Source organism: Schistocerca nitens, chromosome 7 (genome assembly GCF_023898315.1).
Source record: "Schistocerca nitens isolate TAMUIC-IGC-003100 chromosome 7, iqSchNite1.1, whole genome shotgun sequence".
Taxonomy (NCBI): domain Eukaryota; kingdom Metazoa; phylum Arthropoda; class Insecta; order Orthoptera; family Acrididae; genus Schistocerca; species Schistocerca nitens.
Window position 1 is genome coordinate 340,322,928 of NC_064620.1, and position 16,508 is coordinate 340,339,435.

Genomic DNA, 16,508 nt, shown 5'->3' on the forward strand with positions numbered 1-16,508 from the left:
TGAGTAATTCTGCTGATTTACCGCTTGCTGCTAGCTCCTGACAGGCGTATCTTGACACTGAGCGATGGCCCCGTTGATTCACCACTGTGTACCTGTCTTATTCTGAGCTCATGATTAGAACGTGTTTGTATCGAAGTAAGTTTGCTGAAACATGTTCTGGGTGTACATATTTTGGGAGTTAGTAGTATAGACTAATTTGAACAAAGAATTCTATACAACATGTGTTCAAAAAATGGTTCAAATGGCTCTGAGCACTATGGGACTTAACATCTTAGGTCATCAGTCCCCTAGAACTTAGAACTACTTAAACCTAACTAACCTAAGGACATCACACACATCCATGCCCGAGGCAGGATTCGAACCTGCGACCGTAGCAGTCCCGCGGTTCCGGACTGCAGCACCTAGAACCGCATGACCACCGCGGCCGGCCATGTGTTCAGCTTTTGTTGGTTACAGCGATACAGCCGTCAGAATGTAACCCAAACGAAGACACCCAGAGAGTGTTAAGCAAAGATAAATGACTAAGTTCAGAGTTGATTTTCATACATGACACGCCAGAGTTCAGCATACTTCAGAATCCTGTTGAGAATAACATCTTCAGCTCTTTTGAGGTATCCTTAGCATTCTGTAGTGAGGGTAGCATGGTTCATAATCCGTACGAGCATTTAGTTTCTTGTGTTTACTTTCTCTTTGTGGGCTTTCCACCTAAGGGGGTAAAGTTAAGGGAACTAAGTAAACAGAAAACGTAGCCATTTCCGCCAATCCATCTTCCAGGAATGTTACGTTTAGATGATATGTCACGTAAGACTGGAATGTGGAGGGGTCCAGTCATGCTGAGGGAATATACTCATCTTTGTAGCCAAAGGAATTTCTTCCAACAGTGGCGGAAGTTCGTTTCCAATAAAGGCTAGATAATGGGGTCCTGGAAGCCGATGCGGTACAACACAACAGGGTCAGTCAACTGAATGATGTCACCATATTACAGATTTACAGAGAAGTGTTCTTCTCCACGAAGGGATGTCGCTTTTCGTCGGACCACCGATGTGAGTTCATATTTCATTGTACGTGGAGGAGTTGGAAAATAAGTTTTCCTTGTCGACTGTGGTGAGAGTTGTGTGTGAAAGGAAAAAAAAAGAGAATGAGGCATTAAAGATAAGACATATCTTTATTTTATATAATTTCCAAGTACATTGAGACATTTGTCATACTACTGTATAAGCTTCAAAAAGCCTTCCAGGAAAAACTCAGGGCGATGCATACGGAAGAAGCTTTGAACGGCTTGTTTTGACGTCAGCACTGCTGCCAAAGCACCTTCCGCCGAGAGTCTTCTTCAAAGCAGGAAACAGATGGAAGTCCGGACTGTAAGGCGGATGGTGTAGGCGCTCCCAACCAAGAGTTGCAATATGGTTTTGCGTTGCCGCCACCGTGTGTGACCTCGCATTGTCATCCAACAGCAGAACGCCACATCTGAGAAGGCTAGGCCGCTTTTTTCGAATCACCTCTGTCAGTTTCGACAGAGTGGCACAGTACCGCGTAGCATTGATGGTTGCATCCTCCAGAAAGTCCAGCAGCAAAACTCCTTTGGCGTCCCCGAAAATGGTGAGTAGCACTTTACCTGCAGACGGAGTGCTTTTGAACTTGTTTCGGACAGGTGACGACGGATGCTCTCCATGGACGCGGCCTTCGATTCGGGCGTGTAGTGGTGGACCCACGTTTCATCCCCCCGTCACAATCCGAAACAGGTCATTGACAGATTCATGGTAACGCACGAGCTGTTCCAGGCTGAACGCCATGCGTTGTTCCAGGTGTAAGGGGGTCAGTTGGCGGGGCACCCATCGTGCTGCACCTTCCTGCATCGAGACTGTCGTGGATGATCTTGTGAGCTCGCTCATTTCCGATTCCAAGTTCTGCCACTACTCCATCGATGGTGATACGCCGGTTCGCTTTGATCATGTCATCCACCTTCCTGACTTTTGCATCTGTAGTGGCCGTGGGCGTCCGTCCAGGTCTCGGTATGTCCTGCACTTGCTGACCTCCGTCACTGAATTGCTGGCACCATCTCCGCACCATTTGCCTCGACATCACACCTGACCCATACACCTCAACAAGGCGGTTATGAATTTCTGTGCCTGATACTCCACGTGCACATTCATAGCGGATAACAGCTCACACATCCGCCTGTGACCACGACTCCAAAACGCACCTTCTCTCCATAACTCCGGGAAAAGACTGAGCGGCTGGCCTCCGCTATGCGCGAGCACTGCGACAGCGCCATCTGCTTGATGGCGGTCGACCTCTACCCAATGGTGTATCGGTGTCTTGCACGTGCGCGTTCACCTGCCGTGTCGTCTTTCGCCCATATCACACAACTCTGCCCACAGTCGACAGGGGGAACTTGTTTTCCAACCCCTTCTCGTATTACTGATACTGTCACGAGTGAAAAGGGCTTCATCAGAAAACTGTATTGATGGCATTAGTCGATGATTTGCAAGTGACCAAGGGCAACATTTCAATCGTCTACTTCATTTCCTTTTCTGGGATGTTGAATTCGCAGTAAATTGCGAGGACAGAGGGCGTGCGTAATGACTGTCACATTCTTGTACGTGTAGTATTGATACGCGTAAAAATTGTAATTGTGCTTGTCGGAAGACTACGTTCTATAAACAGAATAAGGTGTTCTGCTTCATCCATTACACTCATTTGCACATTCGGCTGTGACATCACTACTGGGCACTGCACCAGTCTCACGCAATTACCTTAAAATCTCGACACTGCGCTTATGCCGTTACGAAATCGTTTACCATATTCTCTATCAGCAGCAGCAGGGTTTTCCCTAAGAAACCCGTTCACAAATCCCATGTTGGTATACGAAGTGCAGGGCTACCATAAATGATTCGTTCGTTATCAAAACTCTGTATTTTATAAAATATTACATATACAAATCTGACTGATGCATGAATAGAACCACAAACTCACCAAGTTCACATTTTGCACTCTACAAACGTTCTACGAGTGCCTCTCTGGTCACACGATATCTTATGTAGTAACATCCCGTCAGTGGTCATCAGAGCAGCACCGATACGTTTGAAAGTTCTATTTACTATTAATGGGTATCTTTACAACTAATCTGGATATGGGAAAGAGAGGGGTAAATTGTGGCCTCAATACAACTGTCGCGAAAAAGGAATGCTGTAGGATGTGCCGTACGGCAGAGCTGGATGAAACATGGGGTGGAATTATAGCAGTGAGATCGTAAACAAAAATTCTGGCAAAAGAACATTTGTTAGATCAGTAAATTTAATGATAGTGTATAGTGAGTAATATGATGGTTGCCGTTGCCTGCAATCTATTACGTCTCATATTAATTAACCCTAGAACTTTACTTCGGAGTCCCCTGCAAGGATGGTTGAATCACGAACACTTACATTCACACGCACTTGAGATACTAAGAAGAAGGAAAAGCACTAAAAACCTTGACCACAGCACACTCCGGTAGCAAGAGGGGCTGTTCCCTTGATTTTAACATGCGGGATAAATGAATAAAATTTCTACTGAAGTGAATTGCTATAAAAATGAAGAGTAAACAAGAGTCACAATTGATTCAAATATTCTACAGCGGAAGATCACTGTGGCTTTGGCACTGTAGACTCTCTCATTAGATCACGACCACATGGTCCCCACATACAAAAGCGTCCACAAAGAAAGTTATAAAGCGAGAAAAATTGCACAAAATTCGGTCATAAAATCACCCCCATATACATGTTCTCGCGAAAGGGATACTAAACAAAATGAAGTGAATCTCAAGGAACTTAACACGGCTTCACGTGTTTGATTAACAGTTTAACTGAACAATAGCCTACACCGTCCCTGGATTTCAACACGTTTAACACTCGCGAATTAGCAAGTAAAAGTTGTAACAAACCACAATAAACTACGAACGATGAAAGGAATCACTTACTTTGACTAGCTTTGAAAAAGGCACACTTCCTGCCAGTAGGTCTCACCCGTCTCGCGTACCACGAAACACTCCTCGAGCATTCGCTTTCCGACAAAAACCTACGGAAGTGGCCAGAGGAACACCTATTATGTTGCCAACCTATATAAAGCGTTCGTCCACGGCAAACAGAAACCTCTTTTCTACCTGGTACGTGTTTCCTAAAGTTGGCTGTTCTGACACAGTGGCAAACAATTACACTCCCACAGATCTACACACTGAAATCCTTGCACACTCTCATTCATACATTCAACTTATCGGACAAGAAGAGGGAAGAATAAATACATTGAAAAAGGGCACTTAAATGTATTAATTATGAGTGTGGGGCTAAGACAACTACCAATAATCTAATGAAATGTTAAAACTAAATATGGATCATATACTGTGGCCACCACAAACACACTCAGCTGCTCAGTCTTTTCCCTTTTCTTCTTTACATCTAGGGTAATAGACCATTTGCACCAACAATTGAGGTGCCAGAGGCAAACAGATGAAGCCGTGTGGTATGGAAAAATCATGAAGAGGCTCATGCACAGACCTTTCACGTTCTCTGAACTGCTCTACTGTTACTGGCGGTGAGAGTACGTGAACACGATCCTTAATTTACCCCCAAACGAAAAAGTCACAACGCATTAGTTCATGCGACCTGAGGGATCATGGGGACAAAGCCACATCATCTTCACCATTACGCCCAATCCAGCGATGCGGAAATTCGTAGTTTAGGTAGCGATGTATTCAGTCCCCTAATCAAGGGGTGCCCCGTATTGTTGGAAGATAAAATTCTCGAAATCGGCGGTTAGTTGTGGAAACAAGTACAACTGTAACATATCAAGGTAAGAGGTACCCGTAACATTCTTCTCACAGGAGAAAAACGGCCAGTACAGCTTCGTCTGTGATATTAACCTTCGGCGAATCTCTTTCATGTGCCACAATTTCATGAGGATTTTCATTCTCCCATTGTGGCGATTTACTTTTCCAGGTAAATGGAAGAGTGTTTCGTCGCTGTATATCAGCTTGGAGGCGAAGTCTTCGTCCACAGATGCTTGCTTCATAATGATGCAAAACTCAAGGTACCGGCCTTAATCTTCCGGTTTAAATTATTGCACGAGCTGTAGACGATACAGTTTGAAACGTAACGGTCGTCGCAAAATTTCCCCACAGTCTGCTGCGGTATTCCGAGTTCGTGGGTTGTGCGGACTGTCGAATTCTTTGAACTGCATACGAAGCTTTCCATCATTCTCTCCACGGTTGCACTCGGCACACTGCGTCGACCGGTATTTTTCTGTTTACAAAGACAAACAGCGTCCCTAAATTGTGGACGCCAACGCACAGTACTCTGCTTACATGGCAGTTCTTTCCAATAATTTCTTCAGTCCGTTTCGTACATGTAATACTCCGGAAAATGTAGAACTTTGAAAATGAGTGAATCATTTATAATAGCCCTATATTTCTTAAAACTTGCGGCATGTAAAAACGATACAGTAGCATTAGCTAACAAGTCACATTCATAATCACAGTTGTAAAATTCAAGGACAACTTCACAACTTTAATTTCAAAACATAAATGTTGAACGATAAATAAATCTATAGCATCGGTAGTACCACCACCCGAAATGAAAGTTTATCTCTGTAACCACCCGTATTCTTGTAATAAACAAAAACACAACACATGTTATGTCTATATTGCCACGTCCTGAAATAGCTGCTGTGCCCCCTGAAATACCGTGTACACATGTTACTACTTATTTACCCAAGCATTTCTAGGCTGCTAAGGGTATGTATTCTAGGCGAGCATAGATTTGAATAAGTAATAGAAAGGACAATATGGGGTACATTGTTTCACGTAAATGTGTGTCCTAACATCGTGTCACAGCTGTTGGACGTTGGTGGTTAAGTTCTTTTGCGAACGAGACACAACTAGATGAGCGCAGTTTGAGAATATGTATTTAGCAGATAAGGGGTATCTACTGAAATATGACCCATTGTATTGTATTGTATGGTATGGAACTGTGGACCTAGAAACGACGGAGAGGCTTCGTCCCCACAACAGGTTACAGCAGTCCACTCACTCCGCCGCACCACACCGAACTCAGGGTTACTGTGCGGTTCGCCTCCCGGTGGATTCCCCCGGGAACGTCTCACACCAGACGAGTGTAGCCCCAATGTTTGCGTGGTAGAGTAATGATGGGATAAGTGTACGTGGAGAAAGTGCTTGCGCAGCAATCGGCGACATAGTGTAACTGAGGCGGAATAAGGGGAACCAGCCCGCATTCGCCGAGGCAGATGGAAAACCGCCTAAAAACCATCCACAACCGGCCGGCGCACCGGACCTCGACACTGATCCGCCAGGCGGATTCTTGCCGGGAACCGGCGCGCCTTCCCGCCCGGAAAGCACTGCGTCAGACCGCGCGGCTAATCGGGCGGGCAATATGACCCATACTATATGAACTCGACAGATGACATCCTTTTCGCTACTTCAACTTTCTATTGGTGCTAGACAAATGAATTGTTGGACTTCCTAAGCCGGCGGGAAGGGAGAGTAAGCGGGGTAAAATTATCCCGGCTGCGGTCCGCTGAAGGAACCGCTGACCTCAGTGGCTTACTAATTAGAAATCAAACGTGTTTCAAAATCTGTACCTATGATTCTGAATAAAAGCCCTGAGCACTGGAGACCCTCACTGAAATTGTGGGATAGTTTCAAGAAACATATACTGTATCATATAAGTGGTGATTAAAATGGTTCAAATGGCTCTGAGCACTATGGGACTCAACTTCTCACGTCATCAGTCCCATAGAACTTAGAACTACTTAAACCTAACTAACCTAAAGACATCAAATACATACATCCCCGAGGCAGGATTCGAACCTGCGACCGTAGCGGTCGCGCGGTTCCAGACTGAAGCGCCTAGAACCGCTCGGCCACCCCGGCCGGCTAACTGGCGATTAAATTAATGCAAAATACTATGGTCCTGTATGTAAGGCACAACCAGTACATCTGACACTGTAGGATCATAAACATTACTATTACATACGTGCAAGTATTGTAATGTTTAGGAACGCATTTTAATTTCCATCAGTTGATATCAGATTTTAATGGAAGTACAAGTGTCAGTCTGGTTCCTAAATATAGAAAATTTTGAAAATAAATATTGGATCGCGCCATCACGGGCTATCGGAAAAGAGACGGTCTGCACGGAAAGATGCCGAGCTTCTGTTTGATAAGCCATTTCCAAGGTTACGAAGGGCGACTGAACTAGCTTTTAATTTTAATTTGACTATGGGGGAACAAAATTATTCGCGGCACAGAGAAACGAAAAACAAAGAGTTTCGTAGATGAAACAGCAGAAGAATATTTAAACCTGAGCCCAAAGGACAGTTTTGTACTAAATATTTGCGATGTTATTCTAGGTACAGTTGCAGGAAGCTTAACACCATATACATCAAGAAATATGCATTTGCTGTTAACAGCCGGCCGCGGTGGTCTCGGTTAAAGGCTCGCTTAAAGTCTCGCTTAAAGTCCGGAACCGTGCGACTGCTACGGTAGCAGGTTCGAATCCTGCCTCGGGCATGGATGTGTGTGATGTCCTTAGGTTAGTTAGGTTTAAGTAGTTCTAAGTTCTAGGGGACTAATGACCACAGCAGTTGAGTCCCATAGTACTCAGAGCCATTTGAACCATTTTTTTGCTGTTAACACGGCCTTAAGCTGAACTGAGTTACGGACTGCTCAGGGTCGTTGTAACATGTGTATATACAAGCTTCGTTTAGTCTAAAACAGAAGTCAGTCTTTGGTAGAACATCTGAAACGTTCTACGTGCTCTCGCTGACACACATATGGGCGTGATGCTGTTAGTGCTCGTGTGCGGAAGAGTGACTTCCGTTTTCCGGTAATGGGCGTAAAATTACAACGCCTCCACGTCAGCAGACTTATCTCTAGACGCCGCCGGGTGCAGTATTGGTTTGCCACTTATTAATTCAGAAATACGTATTTTACACAGCCTTATCGAAAATCGTAAGGTACCACCATCATATGACATGAGAAAAGTCTATATTATTGTTTCCGCCGGCCGGTGTGGCCGAGCGGTTCTAGGCGCTTCAATCTGGAACCGCGCGACCGCTACGTTCGCAGGTTCGAATCCTGCCTCGGGTTTGGCTGTGTGTGATGTCCTTAGGTTAGTTAGGTTTAAGTAGTTCTAAGTTCTAGGGGACTAATGACCTTAGATGTTAAGTCCCATAGTGCTCAGAGCCATTTGAACCATTTTATTGTTTACAGTTTGGATTATCGCAAATCATCTTCGGAAAAAGGAAATTTATATACGCGACGTTTAGTCACACTCCATATAACGTACAAAATAAAAAGTGAGCCCCAGAACTTGATACACAAAATCTCAACATTGTTCAGAAGATCTAATGTCGTCAGTAATAAAACAGCATAAAGCATCCAACTTCTTAATACTTCTCAGGCATTAGAAACATCGCTATTAGATATCTGTACCACGTTAGACGCCATTGCCAATCGTAGTTCTCCTCTTCTACTTAAAAATATTCCTGAATCTAGAGAGAGCGAACAATTAAAACTCCTCTTGACTTTTTTCTATTCCCTTCAAAGTATCAACAATTTGCCGCCTTGAAAATTCTTGAAACAACAGCAAACCAATAAATTAGCACTTACGTTCCTACGCCCTGGCCTACACAATTGGCCTCCCTACCCAAGAGGATATGCTTCGAATACGATTAGAAACAAATCGCATTGCATAAGCACGTAGAGTCCAAACAGTGTCTGCATCGGGCAACGAAACCTTCGTTTACACGGTACTTACTCGTGAGCCGCGATGGACTGCTTGGCAGAAGGTGAGATCTCAAGAAGAGGTAGGGGCAGCGAACAGTGCCTGCTGTATGCGAAACACCAGTGCGCACGAACATCGGTGCGGTGCGCTAAAAGCCAGTGTGACGCAAATCGCACCTGTTCCCACAAAGGGCGCCCCTGGATTTCGACAAAGGTCGGTGACCATCCATAGACAGAAGCATGTGTTGGTTACCCTGGCGTCGGATGGCAACTAGACTACTGGCCATTAAAATTGCTACACCAAGAAGAAATGCAGATGATAAATGGGTATTCATTGGACAAATATATTATACTAGAACTGACATGTGATTGCATTTTCACGCAATTTGGGTGCATAGATCCTGAGAAACCAGTACCCAGAACAACCACCTCTGGCCTTAACAATGGCATTGATACGCCTGGGCATTGAGTCAAACAGAGCTTGGATGGCGTGTACAGGTACAGCTGCCCATGCAGCTTCAACACGATACCACAGTTCATCAAGAGTAGTAACTGGCGTATTGTGACGATCCAGTTGCTCGGCCATCGACGTTTTCAATTGGTGAGAGATCTGGAGAATGTGCTGGCCAGGGCAGCAGACGAACATTTTCTGTATACAGAAAGGCCCGTACAGGACCTGCAACATGCGTTCGTGCATTATCCTGCTGAAATGTAGGGTTTCGCAGGGATCGAATGAAGGATAGAGCCACTGGTCGTAACACATCTGAAATGTAACGTCCACTGTTCAAAGTGCCGTCAATGCGAACAAGAGGTGACCGAGACGTGTAACCAATGGCACCCCATACCATCACGCCTGGTGATACGCCATTATGGCGATGACGAATACACGCTTCCAACGTGCGTTCACTGCGATGACGCCAAACACGGATGCGACCGTCATGATACTGTAAACAGAACCTGGATTCATTCTAAAAAATGACGTTTTGCCATTCGTGCACCCACGTTCGTCGTTGAGTACTCCATCGCAGGCGCTCCTGTCTGTGATGCAACGTCAAGGGTAACCGCAGCCATGGTCTCCGAGCTGATAGTCCATGCTGCTGCAAACGTCGTCGAACTGTTCGTGCAGATGGTTGTTGTCTTGCAAACGTCCCCATCTGTTGACTCAGGGATCGAGACGCAGCTGCACGATCCGTTACAGCCATGCGGATAAGATGCCTGTCATCTCGACTGCTAGTGATACGAGGCCGTTGGGATCCAGCACGGCGTTCCGTATTACCCTCCTGAACCCACCGATTCCACATTCTGCTAACAGTCATTGGATCTCGACCAACGCGAGCAGCAATGTCGCGATACGATAAACCGCAATCGCGATAGGCTACAATCCGACCTCTATCAAAGTCGGAAACGTGATGGTACGCATTTCTCCTCCTTACACGAGGCATCACAACAACGTTTCACCAGGTAACGCCAGTCAACTGCTGTTTGTGTATGAGAAATCGGTTGGAAACTTTCCTCATGTGAGCACGTTGTAGGTATCGCCACCGGCGCCAACCTTCTATGAATGCTCTGAAAAGCTAATCATTTGCATATTACAGCATTTTCTTCCTGTCGGTTAAATTTCGCGTCTGTAGCACATCATCTTCGTGGTGTAGCAATTTAAATGGCCAGTAGTATACGAACCACTTACTGAAGTTGGATTCCGAGGCCTGATTATCCTTCCTCTCACACAACAGGAAACCAGGACATCACGAGCTAATGCTGTGGACCATTCTGATCGGAATGTTGTTGTTGCTGTGGTCCTCAGTTCCAAGACTGGCTTTATTCAGTTCTTCATGCTACTCTTTCTTGCGCAAGCCTCTTCATTTCCTAATAACTACTGAAACTTACACTTACTGTATTCATCTCTTGTTCTACCTCTACGATGTTTTCCTTCTCCTCCCCCCCCCCCCAACCCCCTCACACACACACACACACACACACACACACACACACACACACACTTCCCTCCAGTACTAAACTGCTAATCCCTTGATGTCTCAGAATGTGTCTTATCAACCGATCCCTTCCTCTAATCAAGTTGTGCCACAAATTTCTTTTCTCCCCATTTCTCTTCAGTGCCTTCTCATTAGTAATGTGATCTACCCATCTAATCTTCAGCATTCTTCTGTAGTTCCACGTTTCAAAAGCTTCTATTCTGTCCCCGTCTAAACTGTTTATCGTCCATGTTTCACTTCCATACATGGCTACACTCCATACAAATACTTTCAGAAAAGAGTTCGAAACAGTTAAATCTATATTCGACGTTGAAAAATTTTTTTCACTGTCTCTGACAGAATAACAGTGTCACCGGCAAACTTCAAAGTCTTTATTTCTTCTCCCCGAACTTTAAATCCTACCGTGAAGTTTTCTTTGGTTTCATTCACTGCTTGCTCAAGGTAAAGATTGAATAACACTGGGGATAGACTCCAACGTGTTCTCACTCACTTCTCAATCATTGCTTCCTTTCAGTGCCCATCGACTCTTGTAACTGTCATCAGGTTTTTGTACTATTCGTAGATAGCCTCTCACTCCTTGTATTTTAACCCACCTATCTTCAGAATTTGAAATAGAGTATTCCAATCAACACTGTCAAAAACTTTCCCAAGTCGATAAATGCTATAAACGTAGGTTTACTTCTCCTTAACCTATCTTCGAAGATAAGATGGAGAGTCAGTATTGCTTCGCGTTTGCCCACATTTCTCCGGAATCAGAACTGATCTTCCCCGAGGTAGGTTTCTACCAGTTTTTCCATTCTTCTGTAACGAGTTCATGTTAGTATTTCGCAACCCAGACTTACTAAACTGATAGTTCGACATTATTCACACCTGTCACCACCTGCTTTCTTTGGAACTGGGATCACTACATTCTTCTTGAAGTCGGAACGTATTTCACCTGTCTCAGATATCTTACACACCAGATGGAAGGGTTTCCTCATGGCTGGCTCTCGCAAGGCTAACAGTAGGTTTGACGAAATGTTGTTTCAACTTAAGTCTTTCAGTGTTCTGTCAAATCCTTCTCTCAGAATCATGTCACCCATCTCCTCTTCATCTACGTCTTCTTCCCTTTCTATAACATTACCTGCAAGTTCATCTCCTTTATATAGGCCCTCTATATACTCCTTCTAGCTTTCAGCTTTCCCTTCTTTTCTTGGGGCTAGGTTTCCATCTGAGCTAATGATATTCATACAGATACTTCCCTTTTTTCCAAAGTCCTCTTTAATTTTCCTATCGGTGGTTTCTATATTTTCAATAGTGACATATGCTTCTATTTCCTTACATTTGTCCTCTAGCCATTCCTGTTTAACCATTTTGCGCTTCCTGTCAGTCTCATTTTTAGACTATGTACTCCTTTTCGCCTGCTTCTTTTGCTGCATCTTTGTATTTTCTCATTTCATCAATTAAATTCAGTATATTCTATGTTATACAAGGCTATCTACTAGGCCTTTGTTTTTTTACCTATTTGATCTTCTTCCGCCTTCACTATTTCATCCCTTAAAGCTCCCCACTCGTCTGCTACTATATTCCTTTCCCCTATTCTAGTCAGTCGTTGCCCAATGCTCCTTTAGAAACTCTCAGCAGACTCTGGTTCTTTGAACTTATCCAGGTTCCATCTCCTTAACTTCCTAGCTTTTTGCAATTTCAGGGTCCACTCTGCCACTGGAAATGTCGTACAGTTTAAAACCTGGTTACTAAGCCTCTGACTTACCATTATATAATCAAGCTGAAACCTTCTGGTTTCTGCAGGCCTCTTCTACGTATACAGCTTCATTTCATGATTCTTAAACAACGCGTTAGCGTAATTTATATTACTTCATCAAACATTCCTTTAATCTCTTCATCATCCGCAGAGCTAGTTGTATACAAACTTGTTCTACGGTGGTGGGTGGGGGCTTCGTGTTTATCTTGGCTACGATAACGCGTTCACTATGCTGTTCATAGTAGATGATCGAAATAAGTAAAATTAAACTCAGCTCTATTCTCTACATCTACATGTATATCTCTGTTCCATAATCCTCAGGTAACATGAAACCCGTTTCTTGTCGCACTTGCTAAGCAGAATTATCTTCCTAGCCTTTCTACATCTACATCTACATCTACATGATTACTCTGCAATTCACATTTAAGTGCTTGGCAGAGGGTTCATCGAACCACAATCATACTATCTCCCTACCATTCCACTCCCAAACAGCGCGCGGGAAAAACGAACACCTAAACCTTTCTGTTCGAGCTCTGATTTCTTTTATTTTATTTTGATGATCATTTCTACCTATGTAGGTTGGGCTCAACAAAATATTTTCGCATTCGGAAGAGAAAGTTGGTGTCTGAAATTTCGTAAATAGATCTCGACGCGACGAAAAACGTCTTTGCTTTCATGACTTCCATCCCAACTCGCGTATCATATCTGACACACTCTCACACACTCTCCCCTATTACGCGATAATACAAAACGAGCTGCCCTTTTTTGCACCCTTTCGATGTCCTCGGTCAATCCCACCTGGTAAGGATCCCACACCGCGCAGCAATATTCTAACAGAGGACGAACGAGTGTAGTGTAAGCCGTCTCTTTTTTACATTTCTAATTACAGCCGTAATCGGTGATGCGTTAACCGAGTGGTGAAGCCAGTAGTTGTCAGATGTTACCCACACTAGTCGACCCTCCAATTAACTGCTGAAGGTAATTTTCGGATAAGGCATTTAGAACACTTTCTCAATATTGTTTGTACTTTTCGACAAAGAACTGTTTAAAACTGACAGGAATGGTAAAGGTAGAGATGATGGTAGTTAACAGATTGCTTTTTGTTACATTTAAATGCAGATGTGTATATAAATCACATGATCTGAATGGTCACCGATGCATGTTTTGCAGGTAATAAGACCTGTATAAAAGATATACAAAAGATAATCCGTGGAAACTGTTTATGTCTATGCAGCACCATGCTCAGATTCTAGTGGTGAAATAGAAGACCTCTATGAAGAGTTACAGTATTTCTGAAATACAAGTAATAGCACAACCGCTGTAGGACAACGGTAGGGAACTGAAACGCGAAATCAGGTCAAAAGCTAAATAATGGTTCAAATTTCAGTGCGAAACTTTGAATATAATGCCAGAAATTATATTCGTCATACGTTTGTAGAATTTACCAACTAGAACACTACGTTTGACCTGAATACAAAACAAAATGAGTGGTAGATAGAAGTGGCAAGTGTCATATGGAACTAAAAATTAAACTGCCCAAATTTTACGAAATAATAAATAAATAAATTGTACCACTGCATTAAAAACACGTAACGTGTATCCACAGGACATGTGGCCTGTAATTGAAGAAGTGTCATGATGAACTCTCCATTGGCAAAAGATTCCGGAATAGTCCCCCGTTCGGATCTCCGGGAGGGGACTGCCAAGGGGGAGGTTACCATGAGAAAAAGATTGAATAATCAACGAAAGGATAACGTTCTACGATTCGGGGCGTGGAATGTCAGAAGCTTGAACGTGGTAGGGAAACTAAAAAATCTGAAAAGAGAAATGCAAAGGCTCAATCTAGATATAGTAGTGGTCAGTGAAGTGAAGTGGAAGGAAGACAAGGATTTCTGGTCAGATGAGTATCGGGTAATATCAACAGCAGCAGAAAATGGTATAACAGATGTAGGATTCGTTATGAATAGGAAGGTAGGGCAGAGGGTGTGTTACTGTGAACAGTTCAGTGACCGGGTTGTTCTAATCAGAATCGACAGCAGACCAACACCGACAACGATAGTTCAGGTATACATGCCGACGTCGCAAGCTAAAGATGAACGGATAGAGAAAGTGTATGAGGATATTGGGACGAAAATCTGTTAGTCATGGACGACTGGAATGCAGTTGTAGGGGAAGGAGTAGAAGAAAAGGTTACAGGAGATTATGGGCTTGGGACAAGGAATGAAAGAGGAGAAAGACTAATTGAGTTCTGTAACAAGTTTCAGCTAGTAATAGCGAATACCCTGTTCAAGAATCACAAGAGGAGGAGGTATACTTGGGAAAGGCCAGGAGATACGGGAAGATTTCAATTAGATTACATCATGGTCAGACAGAGATTCCGAAATCAGATACTGGATTGTAAGGCGTACCCAGGAGCAGATATAGACTCAGATCACAATATAGTAGTGATGAAGAGTAGGTTGAAGTTCAAGACATTAGTCAGGAAGAATCAATACGCAAAGAAGTGGGATACGGAACTACTAAGGAATGACGTGATACGTTTGAAGTTCTCTAACGCTATAGATACAGCAATAAGGAATAGCGCAGTAGGCAGTACAGTTGAAGAGGAATGGACGTCTATAAAAAGGGCCATCACAGAAGTTGGGAAGGAAAACATAGGTACGAAGAAGGTAGCTGCGAAGAAACCATGGGTACCAGAAGAAATACTTCAGTTGATTGATGAAAGGGGGAAGTACAAACATGTTCCGGGAAAATCAGGAATACAGAAATACAAGTCGCTGAGGAATGAAATAAAGAGGAAGTGCAGGGAAGCTAAGACGAAATGGCTGCAGGAAAAATGTGAAGACATCGAAAAAGATATGATTGTCGCAAGGACAGACTCAGCATACAGGAAAGTCAAAACAACCTTTGGTGACATTAAAAGCAACGGTGGTAACATTAAGAGTGCAACGGGAATTCCACTGTTAAATGCAGAGGAGAGAGCAGATAGGTGGAAAGAATACATTGAAAGCCTCTATGAGGGTGAAGATTTGTCTGATGTGATAGAAGAAGAAACAGGAGTCGATTTAGAAGAGATAGGGGATCCAGTATTAGAATCGGAATTTAAAAGAGCTTTGGAGGACTTACGGTCAAATAAGGCAGAAGGGATAGATAACATTCCATCAGAATTTCTAAAATCATTGGGGGAAGTGGCAACAAAACGACTATTCACGTTGGTGTGCAGAATATATGAGTCTGGCGACATACCATCTGACTTTCGGAAAAGCATCATCCACACAATTCCGAAGACGGCAAGAGCTGACAAGTGCGAGAATTATCGCACAATCAGCTTAACAGCTCATGCATCGAAGCTGCTTACAAGAATAATATACAGAAGAATGGAAAAGAAAATTGAGAATGCGCTAGGTGACGATCAGTTTGGCTTTAGGAAAAGTAAAGGGACGAGAGAGGCAATTCTGACGTTACGGCTAATAATGGAAGCAAGACTAAAGAAAAATCAGGACACTTTCATAGGATTTGTCGACCTGGAAAAAGCGTTCGACAATATCAAATGGTGCAAGCTGCTCGAGATTCTGAAAAAAGTAGGGGTAAGCTATAGGGAGAGACGGGTCATACACAATATGTACAACAACCAAGAGGGAATAATAAGAGTGGACGATCAAGAACGAAGTGCTCGTATTAAGAAGGGTGTAAGACAAGGCTGTAGCCTTTCGCCCCTACTCTTCAATCTGTACATCGAGGAAGCAATGAAGGAAATAAAAGAAAGGTTCAGGAGTGGAATTAAAATACAAGGTGAAAGGATATCAATGATACGATTCGCTGATGACATTGCTATCCTGAGTGAAAGTGAAGAAGAATTAAATGATCTGCTGAACGGAATGAACAGTCTAATGAGTACACAGTATGGTTTGAGAGTAAATCGGAGAAAGACGAAGGTAATGAGAAGTAGTAGAAATGAGAACAGCGAGAAACTTAATGTCAGGATTGATGGTCACGA